We start from the raw sequence: 17,442 nt of genomic DNA on the forward strand, positions 1-17,442 counted from the left end.
TTGAAAAACTGACTCCTTTCTATTGACTGCATTCTAAGGCAGAATCTGCACCACTTCACCACTTCCTCGTCTGCTTCCTCACCACTTCCCCCTCCTAAAACTGCTTCCTCACCACTTCCCCCTCCTAAAACTGTTTCTAAGACAATACCATCAGATCAGAAGCGACTTTCTAAGAACAATTTAAGCCTTGAAGCATCCTTCAATGACTCCTCCTGGGCAATCATCTTTCTACCTGAACCATGAGCAGATCTACCCAAGCCTACCATCTTAGACCGCAGCAAAATACTTAAGTTCCTCATGACATACGGAGATATTTGTGGAGGCAAGCTAGCATATTTCTAGTGAAAATTCTCAGGGACAGAACACAGTAGTGGAGCTCAGGAATACAATTTAGGACGCAGTGCATTGGGTACAAAAACGGTTTCACAAAATACCACCACCAACACCCCATGTAAGGCATGATCTGACAGCAAGTGTCGGAAACCTGTGACTCTCCAGTTCTTGATGGGACTCCCAGCTCCCATTAGTTCCAGCCGGCATGGTCAGTGGTCTGGGTTAATATGAGTTGTAGTACACCAGAACAGGCGGCAACCATTTCACACAGGGGTTCCTTTCCTGGCCCACATGAGCATTGGTGGTGTGAACAACCTGTTACGCCTTCCTCCAGGGCCAAAAGTTCCTCTGCGTCAGCGATCGCGTGTCAAGTGGATGCGCCTGAAATGGTCGCCACCTGGATCTGGAAAGTCACCAGGCTCCACACCCATGTCTCACAATCCATTTCTTTAATTACTCACTCAATATTCTGGAAAGCATCACAGAGAATTACCATCCAACATAAACTGTCATGAAAAATCCCAGGTATGAAAATCCAACTAATTTTTTTTTTTTTAAGTTTCCTTAAGATGTGGTAGCATTAACATATGCAATAAATTACACTTTATGGCCCAGATCCAAACAGCAATGCAACTAGTTCTAAATGCCCAGAGGTGCTTTGAGCATGTGTTTCTCAAATAGGAACCCATCCTCCAAGCTGCCACAATATTCATCTCTTGTGAAATTAATGAGTTTGAAAAAGCAGTTTCTGCTTTCAGCGCCCTCTGCTCAAAGTAAAAAAATTTGGTTGGACACACCTAAAAACTCTTTGGGACCTGGCCAGTCTGCAATGCCTTGTTGTGCAACCAGTGTGTGAACAGGGTTCCTTCGCAAGCACAGCACTGCATGCCAAGCAAAACCCCACACAATGTCCCCAGAGCTTAAGATTGGAACTTTTTATTTCTGGCCAACTGTTCTTTACTAGTTGACGACATCAGGAAGACCAAATCCACAGCTTGGTGTCCTCCTGAATAAGATATGATCGTTGAAATTACAGGTGGTCTGGCAATGAGTAGGAGCACCATTTACCAGCTCCAGCCAATTCACCAGCTGTGACCCTATCAAGATACAGTGGTGCCTCGCAAGACGAAAAGAATCCGTTCCGCGATTCTCTTCGTCTAGCGGTTTTTTCGTCTTGCGAAGCAAGACCATTGACAGCTTAGCGGATTAGAGCTTACAGCGGTCTAGCGGCTTTCAGCGATCAGCTGTTAAGCGGCTTATCAGCAGAACAGCTGATAAGCGGCTTAGCGCCTTAGGAAAAGGGGGGGAAAGTGAAAAAAACCGTGGGGACTCGCAAGATTTTTTCGTCTTGCGAAGCAACCTCATAGGGAAATTCGTTTTGTGAAGCGCCTCCAAAACAGAAAACCCTTTTGTCTAGCGGGTTTTCCGTCTTGCGAGGCGTTCGTCTTGCGGGCACCACTGTAAAGCTCTTTTCTTACAGTGACACCTGCCCTTCTGGCATCCAATTTCAATGCAATTTGCATTGTCCAAAAGTTTCAGCTGCTACAGAATACAGTTGCTTGGGTGTTGAGGAGGAATAAATGATCAAACTATGTTACAACATTCTGGTTCAGCTGCACTGGTTACCTATTTGCTTCCAGACTCAATTCAAAGCACTTGTAATGAACTTCAAAGCCACTAACATTTGGGGTCAAGCCACTTAAAAGGACCACCTACACCCCATATGAACCTAGTAGAACATTAAGATCAGCGTTTCTTGTTTTCTAACTAGGAAGGGAAGCTAGCCTGGTAGGTCCAAGAGATAGATAGGGCCTTCCTGATGGGCACTTCCTATAGATCAGGGGTAGGCAACCTAAGGCCTGTGGGCCGGATGCGGCCCAATCACCTTCTCAATCTGGCCCATGGACAGTCCGGGAATCAGCGTGTTTTTATATGAGTAGAATGTGTCCCTTTATTTAAAATGCATCTCTGGGTTATTTGTGGGGCATAGGAATTTGTTCATTTCCCCCCAAAAAATATAGTCCGGCCCACCACATGGTCTTAGGGATGGTGGACCCGGCCCACGGCTTAAAAAGGTTGCTGACCCTGATACAGAGCTTCCTTCTGCAGGAAATATGAACAGCAACCTCCTTGGTGTCTTCTAAATGGGTTTTAAAAACACTTTTTGTCTGAGGTGTCATTGGATGATAAACTAGGTTGGGAGAGGCTGTTTTCAGTCTCTGTGTTGGAATGGCTAGCTGAACTATACTGAAATGAAACAGAAGGGGTCCTGTTCATGCGAAGACTTCTGCTTGTGCAAAGGAAACCTCTGTCTCTTTCCTCCTCCCCCCCCCCATACCTCCCAGTGGGGCTCTAGAGGGCTGGGGGAGCCCCTAGAACAAGGGACCTTCTTGGTAGTGGTGCCCACCCTATGGAACACCCTCCCATCAGATGTCAAAGAGATAAACAATTCTAGGGGGACGCGGGTGGCGCTGTGGGTTAAAGCCTCAGTGCCTAGGACTTGCCGATCAAAAGGTCGGCGGTTCGAATCCCCGTGGCGGGGTGCGCTCCCGTTGCTCGGTCCCAGCGCCTGCCAACCTAGCAGTTCGAAAGCACCCCCGGGTGCAAGTAGATAAATAGGGACCGCTTACTAGCGGGAAGGTAAACTGTGTTTCCGTGTGCTGCGCTGGCTCGCCAGATGCAGCTTTGTCACGCTGGCCACATGACCCGGAAGCGTCTGTGGACAGCGCTGGCCCCTGGCCTCTTAAGTGAGATGAGCGCACAACCCCAGAGTCTGGCAAGACTGGCCCGGACGGGCAGGGGTACCTTTACCTTTACCTTACCCCTTTTCCGAACACATTCGAAGGCTGTCCTGTATCAGGACGTTTTTCATGTTTTATGTTATAAGTAATTGTTGATGTTATGATGATGATGATGATTCCACTTTCAAAGCCCATGCATACTACAGACAGTTGCAGTATAGGCAGATTGCACACTCACTGAACAAAAAGGTGTTCATTCAGACAAAATAATGCCTACCAAACTCTCATCATCCCTCAGAATTTTTTTAAGTGATATCTTTTATTATGACTTATTTGTATTGGATCGGATTGCTGTATATTTTGATGTTTCTTCAGCTTGTAAACCGCCTTGAGTATAGCAAAATGGAAATGTGGTATACAAATTAAAAGTAAAGTGAAAATGAAAAGTGAAAAGTGAAATTGGCCATGCTGCCTGGGACTGATAGGAGTTATAGTCCAACAACAACTGAAGGATACTACTTCATCTCCCTTGGTTTAAACATTATTCACTCTCCCAAGTAACAACTAATGAAGAAGAACGAGATAGGCAAACTCAAACTCCTTCACACACTTTGCCTTGCTAAATATAACAGGGAAGGAGGAAGAAACTTGTCTGCAGCTTCCAGGGGAAGCTACACATCTGCCCAAGTGCCATAAGAATGACATTTTGACCTCACTAGTGAGCCACAAATGTTGGTGGGGTTAAGCTACTTGCAACCAAAAAAATCACTCCAACTGAACAATTCTGACTTGTCCATAGATTGAAAGGGAACTCAGCCCAACGAATACTTTATTTAGCAACCAGCCATGAATGGACACTAAAATCTCAGATGTTCCTCTACAAAACATCTTCCACCTTCATATTAGACAATTTTCAGAATCACATACAGTAATGGATAATAACACTACTTTTCCATCTATTCAGCCATATCCCTTGCTTCCCAATTTAATGCAATACTGAAACTCATATATACTTTTGGTAACCTTAAGAAGCCCTTTCCAAATGTTAACTTTTAATTTCATTAAAATTTGTTCAACGCCTCCCCCCACCCCAAAAAATCCATACTAGCTTAACAAAACCAAATCCACAAAAAACACTAAACTATCAACAGAAGATACCAGCATCATAAATTTCAAAAAAACAAACACCTATTTAGCTGATCCAGATAACTAGGTATTAAAGTTTTGAAGAGTTTACAAATCTTTACAAAACTTCTTTGTTCCTCAATTCCTGTTACTACGTTTTTCTTTTAATAGTGGCAAGAATATCACTTGAATTTCTAAAGTGAAGGAAAGAAAACATTTTGAAATAATTGTGACTCACTCTGTATGTTGCTTTGAGTAACTAGGAAACCTTAAGTAACTTGACATTATACAGCAGTTCTATCTTTGATGGGGACCGAAGTATTCTGGAAAAGCCTAGGCCACCTTAGCTGGATAAAAAATGCCCCTTATGCCAAACATGATATGGCTAACAACAAATTAAGAAAGAAACACAGGCAATGAAACGGTAACACCAGAGAAAGGCAATACATGAAGGCCTAACTTTATATCCCATTAAAAACAAATATAATGTACCTGCAATTAAGTAAATCCACAAAGAACTAATCCCTGACCTTCTATATTGAGGTTCTCCGAAAGTGCTTGCAGTCACACCAACACCAATTTCTATTTAGCATTTGATCTATTATCCTACATGTGAGCTTTCTGTTAGGCCAATAATTTTAAGCTAAGTTTGCAATACCATCTATCTTCTTACAAATACCTTAAGCATTCCACATTCTTCCCAATTTCACATGCTTGCATAATCATGTAGATGTGTGAACCCTGTGCCTGTCTTCTCCTAACAGAACTGTAATACCTGCAGTGTTCTGCAAACAGAATTCTCACGGCACATTTCATCATTTCCTGTTGGCAGCTAAACTCCTTGTAGCTCAAGATAAGGTCATTCTTTCAGACTGCGGATCTCTTCCCCCACCAGCCAAAAGGTTCTTTGTTTGTTTGTTTTTTACTGCTTATATACTGCAGTTTCTGCACTAACCTGCCTCTCCCAATAAACTGAAAATATATGAAACTAAGAAACAAAAAATATAATCGGTTGGACAAAGAATTACTCAGCAGATCTTATGTTATACCTATTATGTGCACATATACGGAAAGGAATTGTGCCTAATTTTTATTTCATTTCCCAGCCACTACCTCCTAGGCAACTCACAAACAGTCTAACAACAGCTAGTCTGACAAATTATAAATCCAATTTTCAGTCAAGATAAGACAAGGTGATGAGATACCTCCTTATTCCCTGGATTTTAATGAATTCTATATTTCCACATAGAATGGTTAATCTTTAAAAAATATATTATGATCAACAGCACCAATTAACGCTATTTTTCTTGTTCAGACGCACACACATGAAGACTAACAATGAAGGAGTTTCTTTTACGTCACCTTCTTCATAATTACATACTTTGATGAAGATCACAAGATAGCGCCTTAAAACAACAACAAAGTCTGCAGGAGCTCAAGGTTATGCTAACATTATGCAGGCATTTTTCCCCCTGCGGCCTGAAGGATTTCAAGCTGCTACTAAATAATATGGAACCCATACATATTCACCAGATACAGTCTATATTCCAGACAAAGGTTATCCTGCCCACCCCCCAAATACCAAGATTCAGAAACAAATGTGCTAAATTATTCTTTTCTTTTCACTTGCCAACATCCAAGCAACCAACAAAATAATAAAGTGAACAGAAACATAAATTAAGGAATACAAGGTCTAAAGCCGATCAATGAAAACTGATTTGTTGGAGATCAACAAATCAACCAATCATGACATGGTCAGGAATATAAAACGAACTTGGAGCCTGAAAAATGAGTCCGCAGCATCAAAGAAGTGCTTCTTAGGAGGGTATTCACTTAGTGGGATGGTACCAGCAAAGAGCTGGGACGCGGGTGGCGCTGTGGGTAAAAGCTCAGTGCCTAGGACTTGCCGATCGTATGGTCGGCGGTTCGAATCCCCGCGGCGGGGTGAGCTCCCGTCATTCGGTCCCAGCTCCTGCCCACCTAGCAGTTCGAAAGCACTCTTAAGTGCAAGTAGATAAATAGGTACCGCTTACTGGCGGGAAGGTAAACGGCGTTTCCGTGTGCTGCGCTGGTGATGGCTCGCCAGCTGCAGCTTCGTCACGCTGGCCACGTGACCCGGAAGTGTCTCCGGACAGCGCTGGCTCCCGGCCTCTTAAGCGAGATGAGCACGCAACCCCAGAGTCGGACACGACTGGCCCGTACGGGCAGGGGTACCTTTACCTTTACCTTACCAGCAAAGAAGCCTAAGCCCTAAACACCTGCCTAACCCACCCACCCGCTCCACAGAATGGGATGATCTTAATGAATGGACAGATTTACATGGGATATCCAGTACTGTTAATCTATCAGATATTCATGAACAGCAACCCCAACTGCACCAAAAAAGGGAAGTTTTAAAGCCCCAGTGAAAACTGCAATACCATACTAGTCAAGCAAAGGACAATCACAGAATGCCTTATGGTGGTTTATTTAAAAATACAGTATCTGGAATGCCACAATATGTTCAGTTTTACTAATACATTGGGGATGCAGAATTTTGTTTTCAAGTGAGACAGTGCTCTGTAATCAGACTGAGTGGGCGAGGAATCTGATCAAAAAGAGAGCTGAATCCCCTGCATGCACACAGACACTTTTCTCTTAGATGAGTTTACCACAGAGCTGGCTGAAATTTAAAGTGTCCAGAGTGGAAACTACACGCATATTAAAAAAAGTTCTGAAAATGCTTTTTTTAAAAGAGAGCGTTTTTAAAAATACATTGAGTTTTCACCATCTAGTGTCACATTGTATAAAACACACCTAAAACGTTTTATTTCCAGATGTATAGCTGAGTCCCAGGAACACAATCTGTAGAGAGGTTAGCATCCCTCACCATGATCACCTTTTGCTCTTAAAAAAATAAATCCACCCATCTTTATCTACAAGGTGGTGGACACTCATTTCTTGGAGGTTTTGAAGCAGAGGCTGGATGGCCATCTGTCAGGGATGATCTAGTTGAGATTCCTGCATTGCAGGGGGTTGGGCTGGGTGAGACTCGGGGTGCCTTCCAAATCTACAATGCCATGATTCTAAACAGGTGTGCTGCCATCACATTTAAGCCTCAGATTTGAAGCAATTACTGACAGCATAACTAGGTCAGTCATTCAGGCCATACTCAAAATCTGAAAGAACACAGAAATTAGGGCAATAACCATTGGTATTCAACACCTACAAGACTGTGATTTCATTGATAATACAGTGGTACCTTGGGTTAAGTACTTAATTCGTTCTGGAGGTCCATTCTTAACCTGAAACTGTTCTTAACCTGAAGCACCACTTTAGCTAACGGGGCTTCCTGCTGCACCGCCGGAGCACAATTTCTGTTCTCATCCTGAAGCAAAGTTCTTAACTTTGAGGTAATACTTCTGGGTTAGCGGAGTCTGAAACCTGAAGCGTATGTAACCTGAATCGCATGTAACCTGAGGTACCACTGTACCAATATCTGCATTTTCACTCACCCACACACACCCAGCGGAAGTTTGGGGAAAACTTTCTCCCTCTGGAAAACTGGGAACTTCTAACTCTTCCCTGACACTAATGTCATAAATCAACAGAGACTTGATTTTACATGTTTGGCTTCTTCGGAGATCAAACTATTCATGTTGTGTATTAAATACTTCAAAAGACTTTTCCAGTAGCCCAAAGTAGCTAAAATGAAAAATTATTCATTGAAGTGTGTTTGTAACCACTTCTGATGTGTACGTAACCAGTGTTTAAAGAACAAATTCTCCCCAACTTAACAAATGTGTGGCACAGTGTGGAAAGGATTCTGAAATGTTGTCCTGGTGACCTTTATAAACTTATTGTATGCCTTGTTGTTGTTGTTGTTTAGTCATTTAGTCGTGTCCGACTCTTCGTGACCCCATGGACCAGAGCACGCCAGGCACTCCATGCCTAGCCACTTGCTATTCTACAGATGGTCTCTATTAATTTATGGTATACTTCTAATGCACACTGAGAACTTGATCAATGCTCTAAATAAATTTAAATGTTAATATTTATGCCAATGTGCCTTATATTTTTGGTATAATCTTTTCCCCAAGGTGGGGAGGAGAGCAGTGAAGCTAATAGAAGAGAACAACAGGGAGGGACCGGCTGTTCCCAGGAAAGGCAAGGGCTAAGTTCTAGCTCAGATTCGGAGGAGGGGAGATACAAGCTCTAGCCAGGAGGGTAGAAAAAAGAGCAGGAAAGCGAAAGGAACAATGGCGCCTTCGCCACTTTGAGAGTGGCTGGTCCCGGAGAAGCAGAGCTCAGAAGGTATCTGAAATAAGGGACTCTGAGGAAGAATAGTTAAAGATATGAACCGTTTACAAGATGGTTTGTTAATACGCAATAAAAAGTTATAAAAGAACAAGAAGCGTTTGTGTAGTGATCTGAAGAGGACAACGACCAGCCCTGACAATTAGGAATTTTCCTAATTCAACTCCCCCCCCCCCCGAACATGCCATCTCTCCTTTTGGCAAAGGCTTCTAGCAGCACAAGAGAACAGCATCCCTCCACCATTGTATGTCCACAGCTTCTGCATGTAAGAGGTTCCACTTATCTGTCCTGGCTAATAGACTGATCCTGCCTTAATAAGACAGCACCTTTATTATTTTATTTTATACTGTACTGTCAGGGGTTCAGGGGAAGAGGCACAGATGAGGGAGGAGACTGAGAGCGAGGGGGAAGAATCCCAGGTCGATAAGGAAGAGGATGACAATGACTTGAGGAATTCCATGAGTCTTTCAAGTGAATCGGAGGATTCCCAAAAGGGGGCGCCTGTGGTCAGGCCAAGGGGAGTCACAGGGGGGACACGCCTGGAGCAGGGGAGAAGCAGGGGAACCCCGAGTGGGAGTTGGGAATCGGGGCCAGCTTCCCCACCGGAACGGAGTGAAGGGGGTGGGGTTTCCAGTGTGACAGGAGAAGCAGAGCAGGAAGCAGAGAGGGGAAGGAGATCAGGGGAAGACGTCCTCCCGGAAGGGGCGGAGAGTAGTACAGGGAGTAGTGTAACTGTCAAGAGGAAGGTCAGGGGTAGCGAACGCGCGCCAAGTTCAAATGTGGAGGCGCGCGGAAATACAGAGAGCCCGGAGGAGGAGCCAGGTCCCAAAGCACGAAGGAGGGGGGAAGAGTTGTCTGAGGATTCAGCGTCAGGGGAATCCAGGAGGGGCGAAACCCCAGGGGGCAGGAAGACCCTGCGGAAAAGGAATGAACGGAAGAGGTGGAGCAGTACAAGCCTCTTAAGCTGGTGTAGAGGCGGTACTGACTCAGAGGGGACTTCAGCGGTCTAAGCGTAACAGACGTGGGGCTGCGCGCCTCGGCTGTGGAACGTACAATGTACTCCAATAAAGATCTTTGTATATAAAGTGGACTTGGCGTTGGTCTCTTGTGAGCTGGGACCTGAGGCGGCCCTGACATGTACCATCTGTGTACACAGCATTTTACAACAAACAGGTATGACAGGTTCCTAATGCCCCTCACCCTGAGGAGCTGCCAACCATCTAGCTCCCAATATTCAGGCTAAGGTGGTCTCCCTCAACCCCCCCCCCCCCCCAAGGGCTCATTCCTAACCATCTTACTCTAACAGGAAGAGATGCCTAGTTTTCAAAAATGATTTCCCCCTGTACTTTGTCTGAATTAGTTTATTACACAATCAGTCAATTCAGGATTCTTGTTTAATATTTCTGTGTATACACAGGGCAACAGAGGAAGGGGAGAAATGGAGGCCCGTGTAGGTAGGGGAAGAATATGTGATTATTTCAATTACTCGTTCTTTGGCTTAGCTACAGAAAATACAGAGTCAACTAAGTAGTTACACTAACGGGAGCCAGTCCAGTAAGTCCTGCTAGCACAATGGGGCTCTCCTTCCGTGGTAGTTTTTCAGCAGAGTTTGGATGGCCTCTGCCAAGTATGGTCTAGTTGAGATTCCTGCATCACAAGGGGTCAGACTAGATGACTCTCCGGGACCCTTCCAACTCTACCATTCTATGATTCTGTGATAACCAGAATGGTGAGGGGAGCTGGGAGCATACAGATACATAGGAGGAAGGCCGTTCCATCAGGCAAGCAGAAAGGCTGCGCTGACAGGTCAAATCTCATTAGTGCTACTTTGAATTCCACAGTCTACACCTTCTCTAAGCTAGAAAGGCATCCCAATATATTGTGGGATTGTATTCAATGTAAGAACACGGCTCTTTAATATAAATTGTTCACAGTACTACTTCCTCTGCTGATACCGTAAACCAGAGTCTGCACAGCTCACAGATACTACCATTACCTATTCACAACCAGGTGCCTAAAGTGGAACAGCCCCTTCTGCAAAGTAGAACACTAGATAGCAATTAGCTTTCACATGCAACAAGTTCAGTTATTCTTCTTTATCTCTCTCTTTTGCTAGAAATCTCTGCACTTACAGGCATTCATCTTAATGTTTGGGGCTTTGGTTATTTCATTCTATGAGGTAGTTCTGCAAGTCTGAGATAAGGGAAGCAGGTTTTTCATCTGCCCTAAAACCTACCAAAGGGGATAAGAATATGTGGCATGCAGCCTAACAGGAAGAAGAGCTAATTTTTCCCAACATATTCTTTCCACACTATTTTGTGAAGAAATTCTGAGGGCAAAACTATTTAGAAGCAGCCTGTAACATGATCTTACTGCTATTTCATGGGTCAGAGTATGAGTGATGCGCTAGAGGCTTTATTTTAAAACAAGAACTGTATTCTCAGGAATATATAAGACGAATCGACCATTATAACTTAAATATAGCCCTGTCCAGAATTATTTGCAGTACAGTACGGCGGGTTTTATGTTTAAGTATTGCCACCTTCTTTGCTCCAAATTACAGAAAGTTTTATGAAGATTTTGAGCAGATCCCTGAATAATTTCGTTTCATACTTCCTCTACTGTGCCCCATCAATTACCATTTGAATTCACATTTTTTCATTTAAGTAGTAGAAGAAATATGTGTGGAGAGAACTGCTAATAGTGATCTCAATTATCTGCTTGCTGGCGATTATATAGTCAAAAAAACTCCTTCCATTCACAAGAGGGAAGTTTAAGCAAGCTAAGAGAAACCCTGAGTTTTTTTAAAGGTGCACAAAACCTTTAAAATAAAAGACTAAGGATGGCATACAAACCGGCATGATGTCCTGAGAGCCCGTGTGGTGTAGTGGTTAGAGTTCTGGGAGACTAGAGTCCATAGTCCCACACAGCTGACTGAGTGGCCTTGGGCCACTTACTGCCTCTCAGCAGTTCCTACTTCACAGGGTTGTTGCGAAGATAAAATGTGAGAGTGGGAGAAACTGCGTGTGCCACGTTAAGCACCTTGGAGGAAAAGTGAAATATAAATGTAATAAAAAAATGGCAAAGGTTTCACTCTGCCCATGCAATGAGCTTTCACTCACCTAACAGTATTTCCCATTTATTTTTTCCTCCCTGAGAGTTGGGGACTCTGCAAAGCAAATTTCAGGGAACCTGGGGTGGGGGAGAGGAAATTCTGTCTTACCTGCTCACATGTGGAATCATGGATATTGCCCTTAAGGGGCAACCAACCCAAAACAGTTCATTGGGCACTAAGCACAGAATGCTGATGGAGAAAAATAAAACAGAGGATGGGGAACAGAACGGGATGGTTGGAACATTGAACCAAACCACACTGCACTGCAGATACCACTTGTTTTTCCAGATTAAATATAAATGTCATATTAATGCCCCCAAAAACCATACCTTTATACTTCTGCCTTCATCTTACTCCCTGCTTACTTTCCACTTTAGAAAGTTTGCGTAGTCTAATGTGTTTTTATGTTGGCCACTAGTAACATCCGTGTTTTCTCCAGGTATTTCAAAAACTAGATTGTTTAAATTAAGCTTAATTTGCATACTAGCTATGCAATAACCATTAAGTCAAATAAATAACTGATAGCATTAAAGCTAGGTAGTAAATCAGGTAAATGCCACAGTTAAACCACACGCAATGTAATTTGTGCCGCTTTTGAGTAAGAAGGCATACGATCATTCCACTGTTTCAATCCATAATTCTTTCCCGACATGTTACCAGGTTGTATGTCTTTTCAGAAGAAAAGCATGCAATGCACAGCTATCTCAAAAAAGAAAGTACTACGGAAATGTAGCTCTTGATGCTGATTATTGTGGTTTCTATGGGAATACAACACTTGTCACAGTTCTGATATAGTGATGAAATTAAGTTCCTTGGTTAATTAACCTTTAAAGACATGGACTTTGTGTCATTACCAAGGCGCACGAACCACTAACCTGTATTTCCAGTTGAACTACAAACTATACAGTACTTCCACAGGGATTAATATATTTCCCTAGACATTTTTTCAGATGACAAACTTGTACCTTGCCTAATGCTCCCCAAATAAACTACTGGGATAATAGATTTTATACAAACTTTAGTAGTGCTTTAAAATTCATTAGACTTTGTCTGCTTTTTCTTTTGAGGGGTACACCAAAACTTTTTTTCATAAAATGTTTGCCTTAAGCTAACTTGCAAGAGGCATCAGCAATATGAATTCACTCAGACTATTACCCCAAATATATGCTGATTTTCAGACAAAAGGAATCATATTACATGTGGAAGACGATGCAATAAATCAGTCTAAATCACAACTGAAGTGGCCCAAAGAAAGCCTTCCCAAACCAGAGTATTAAAGAGTGCTGTCATTATGAATGTCAACTACATATATCTGTCTCCTTTAGATTCTCACATTGCTTCACGGAGCTCAAGATGGTATACATGGGGCTATTCCACTTTATCCTCTACCGCACTGTAAGGTACATTGGATATGCCATTGTCTCTGAGCCTAAAGTCACCTAGTGAGCTTCATGGCTGAATTTTTACCTTCTACCTATTGCCCTGCTTCTCAGCAATGCTTCTTGTTTCCCTCTAGGGAAGTACAACCCAGAGTCATCCAAAAATGGAAACCTTTTCTATCTTGAGAATTTTATCAGGAGGGATCTCTTAGAACCCAGGGTTGGATCTGACTCAAGAGCTCTGTTACTTGTCTACCTTTGGTCATTCTTCCATACATGCAATGGAATTCCCTTAAAGTGTCTCAATACAATTAAATATATAGCATGTGCAGGGGAAAACCCAATTCATAAGCAGCTAAAGCATCCTAAGAGACCTTGGAGAGTCTTGTTTTTCCCCCTAGACTGAAGTTACACCCAACTTAAGGTCTATTTAGCAAACAACATTTCTTACCTTCTCAAATGCTTGTATAGCCTACCACCCTACCCTGCCAAGCCAAGTCAGCACAACTAATTACAGGTCACATACATGAAATCAACCAAATGCCTCTAAAGCAAATGTTTGTCTAAGTAAGAAAGAGTCATGCTTTTATAATATGTAATCTGAACATAGTGCAAGGAGCAGGCAGTTCCACAACTCTAAACTCACACAGCAACTCCAGTTTATGCTGTCAATACACAAAACAAGTTTCACTTTAAAATACATAATCGAAAGCCAAGTACCACCAAACTTAAATGGTTATTAATATATTTGCATGGAAGTCCTACAGTACCTCATAGTTTCAAGCTATGCTTAGACTGAAGGCCTCTTCAGATGCTAAGGTAAAGGTAAAGGTACCCATGCCCATACGGGCCAGTCTTGACAGACTCTAGGGTTGTGCGCTCATCTCACTCAAGAGGCCGGGGGCCAGCGCTGTCCGGAGACACTTCCGGGTCACGTGGCCAGTGTGACATCGCTGCTCTGGCGAGTCAGAGCCGCACACGGAAACGCCGTTTACCTTCCCGCTAGTAAGCGGTCCCTATTTATCTACTTGCACCCGGGACTGCTTTCAAACTGCTAGGTTGGCAGGCGCTGGGACCGAGCAACAGGAGCGCACCCCGCCGCGGGGATTCGAACCGCCGACCTTTCGATCGGCAAGCCCTAGGCGCTGAGGCTTTTACCCACAGCGCCACCCGCGTCCCATTCAGATGCTACTTATCAGCAAAAAAAAAATCAAGCAAGCACAGGTCTTGAACACAGTGAGGGGACACAGAAGAACCCTAACTTACATCTCAGTAGCCTTTAGGCAAATGTGGCAGTCTTCACTGCACTGTACAAGAATCAGATTTTTAAAAAATGTTTAATTGTCACTAAAGCAGTTGGGGGTCGTGGGTGGCGCTGTGGGTAAAAGCCTCAGCGCCTAGGGCTTGCTGATCGAAAGGTCGGCGGTTCGAATCCCCGCGGCGGGGTGCACTCCCGTTGCTCGGTCCCAGCGCCTGCCAACCTAGCAGTTCAAAAGCACCCCCGGGTGCAAGTAGATAAATAGGGACCGCTTACTGGCGGGAAGGTAAACAGCGTTTCCGTGTGCTGCGCTGGCTCGCCAGATGCGGCTTTGTCACGCTGGCCACGTGACCCGGAAGTGTCTCCAGACAGCGCTGGCCCCTGGCCTCTTAAGTGAGATGGGCTCACAACCCTAGAGTCTGTCAAGACTGGCCCGTACGGGCAGGGGTACCTTTACCTTTAAAGCAGTTTCAAAGCATACACAGTTTTATCTTGCCACAATAATTTTTAAATTCAGATGACACATTCAGACAGCATACATATTCCACAGTGTTATAAATTGGGATAGGAAAGCTATTTGCCCCATGGCTCCTGGGTTACGGGCACAAAAACAGAATGCCTAGTCACCATTTTTCTCCCCAGCACTTTCTGTTATTTTTGAGAGAGAGAATATATTTGGTTCTTTTTGCAATTTGTGGTATTTAGAGGGTTGTGACCAGCCATAGCAAAACAGGTCATAAAGAGAACACATTGGGACTTAAGTTTAGGCACGCAGAGGACAGCAACACCCAGTGAACTTCATGGCTGAGTGGGAATTTGAACCCAGGTCTCCCAAGTCCTACAGGCACTTTAACCATGACACCACACTGGATCTCCCTGGGGTGAACCATTTTCTTTCAGTTTCCCAAGTCACAGCAAAACAGCTAGATCTCCCCTGCTGGGCCCCACCTCTGCAAGAGAGAAGCAATCCATTTGTTTGCAAACCACAAAGTGTCTGTCCCCTCACAACTGCTTCTTCACAGCTCATTTAGCACATCAAAAAGCTTCCTGAGGAGCAAGCAGAAAAAGAGCAGTAGCCAGAGATCTCAAGATCTCCTTTGCTAGGTGGAGTGAGTCACAAAAAACCAGCTGGCAACCATTTAATTTCGAAGGCTGATTCTGATTCCACAGTATAGTAAAATCGGGTAGTCATGCAACAGCAAAGAATCAAACCATTCAGTGTTCTCCTGGCCTATCAGTTAATTCCTTCTCCTCCAACCAAGACTATGTTAACAATGGAAGCTAGGAGTTCATTTTGCACTTCATCTGAATTTAAACTCAGTAACAACTGACACTTGTGAAACACCCTGCAAGAGTAACCATTTGGCATATTACGTAATCTGCACGCACAACAAGTATACACATTTCTGTATGACAAGAGTTCGTTCCCCTTTCATGGCAACTCCTCCTAACTAGGAAGCTCCCTTTAAGACTAAAAGCTGTCTCATTTAGATCAGCAGAACACTGTAGATAGATAATGATATAGACGTTTTTATAGTCTCAAGGGTCAGGCCAGTATTGCAGATGCCATAGCAACAAACACTGTCCATTTGGACATTAGGTCAAGCACCTGTTACAGAAGGCTGCTTATTTTGGTTTAATGTGTTGTCTGAATTAATGAGCCAGTGTTTGTGATTAGCAGAAAAGCCAGAAGGATTGCAAAGTATGACAGTATCTCTTGGAAGATATATATCAAGAAGATCAGGTAAGAGACAGGTATTTATTGCAGTCCTCCATACTCACTGCTCTGAAAACTTCAGCTATGTTATGCAGTTTTCTAAGATTTCTAAGTTAATTCATAATAAGTAAAAATTAAAAAGTTGGGTTAAAGTTCAAGACTGGGTTTTTGCAACACACATCATTGCAAAGTCATTAATATGGCTTGTTGAATAATAAGGGAATGGAAAGATGGTGAAGAAAGAAAAGTTTCCTGTCCCCTCCTGACCTCTGAAGTCACCTACACCCCCTGAAAATCATCTCTGGATGGAGGGAAAAATAAAAGAGGAGGAGTTTAAGACATCATGGTGGAGGGAGATCAGCCAGATCGTGGATCCTAAAGCAAGTTAACTTAAAGAAATCCACAGAAGTGTTTTCTACCCCTCCACTCCCCTGCACACCATCTCACATGGTTCTGGAACCCCCTTCTGATTCTCTGGACAGACTATTTGGGACACAGGTGGCTTCATGAGGAAGAGGATATCGGAAACTGTCCTTCCACAAACCTCTCTAAATTAGTTTACGTTAGGATGAAAGCAGTGATGTATGGAAGTGAGAGCTGGACCATAAAGAAGGCTGACCGCCGAAGAATTGATGCTTTTGAGTTATGGTGCTGGAGAAGACTCTTGAGAGTCCCATGGACTGCAAGAAGAACAAACCTATCCATTCTGAAGGAAATCAGCCCTGAGTGCTCACTGGAAGGACAGATCGTGAAGCTGAGGCTCCAATACTTTGGCCACCTCATGAGAAGAGAAGACTCCCTGGAAAAGACCCTGATGTTGGGAAAGATGGAGGGCACAAGGAGAAGGGGACAACAGAGGACGAGATGGTTGGACAGCGTTCTCAAAGCTACAAACATGAGTCTGACCAAACTGCGGGAGGCAGTAGAAGACAGGAGTGCCTGGCATGCTCTGGTCCAGGGGGTCACGAAGAGTCGGACACGACTAAACGACTAAACAACAACAACAGGATGAAAGCCTCTATCCAGAAAGTCCACCACCACACAATTATCATACCGCTTTTCACAAGATCTGAAATGGAAACAAGTATTAAGTACTTAGAACATAAAAAATATATAAAATGTCATGACCTAGGTTTTTACTGCCAGTGATAATTCCCACTATAAAATATAAGACTTGAATCTACTGATTACAGGAACACGCTAAACTAATGTAGGTTGTAACAGGTAACTTATTCAAGTATAACTTATTCAACTAAGGCTTCTCTTAAACGACAAGGGCCAGGATCTTGAGAATGCTGAGAAACTAGATTTCATTTTAATGAGAGCAAATTGGCTTTACAAAAGGGCCTCAAGGCTACACTAGGCCAGTTTGCAGCAAATAGCTCCAGGCTAAAAAATTTAAAGCGCAAAGAGCTAGGAAATGTAGCATATTTAATGAACAACTCTGATCCCAAAAACCTTCAAAAGACATATAGCAA

General features: G+C 43.5%; 1 protein-coding gene across 5 annotated transcripts in view; it reads right to left on the minus strand.

Annotated features, from left to right (window-relative positions):
• PACSIN2 (protein kinase C and casein kinase substrate in neurons 2) overlaps nt 1-17,442 on the minus strand; it is a 51,480-nt gene that overhangs the window by 33,172 nt on the left and 866 nt on the right. The window contains exon 2 of one of the 5 annotated variants that reach the window (XM_077930754.1): nt 17,019-17,033. The exons of the other annotated variants lie outside the window; for them this stretch is intronic. The gene's annotated coding sequence lies outside the window, so the exon portion shown is untranslated. The remainder of the gene's footprint in view (nt 1-17,018; nt 17,034-17,442) is intronic. 5 annotated transcript variants of the gene reach the window in all.

Source organism: Podarcis muralis, chromosome 6 (genome assembly GCF_964188315.1).
Source record: "Podarcis muralis chromosome 6, rPodMur119.hap1.1, whole genome shotgun sequence".
NCBI classification, from domain to species: Eukaryota; Metazoa; Chordata; class Lepidosauria; order Squamata; family Lacertidae; genus Podarcis; species Podarcis muralis.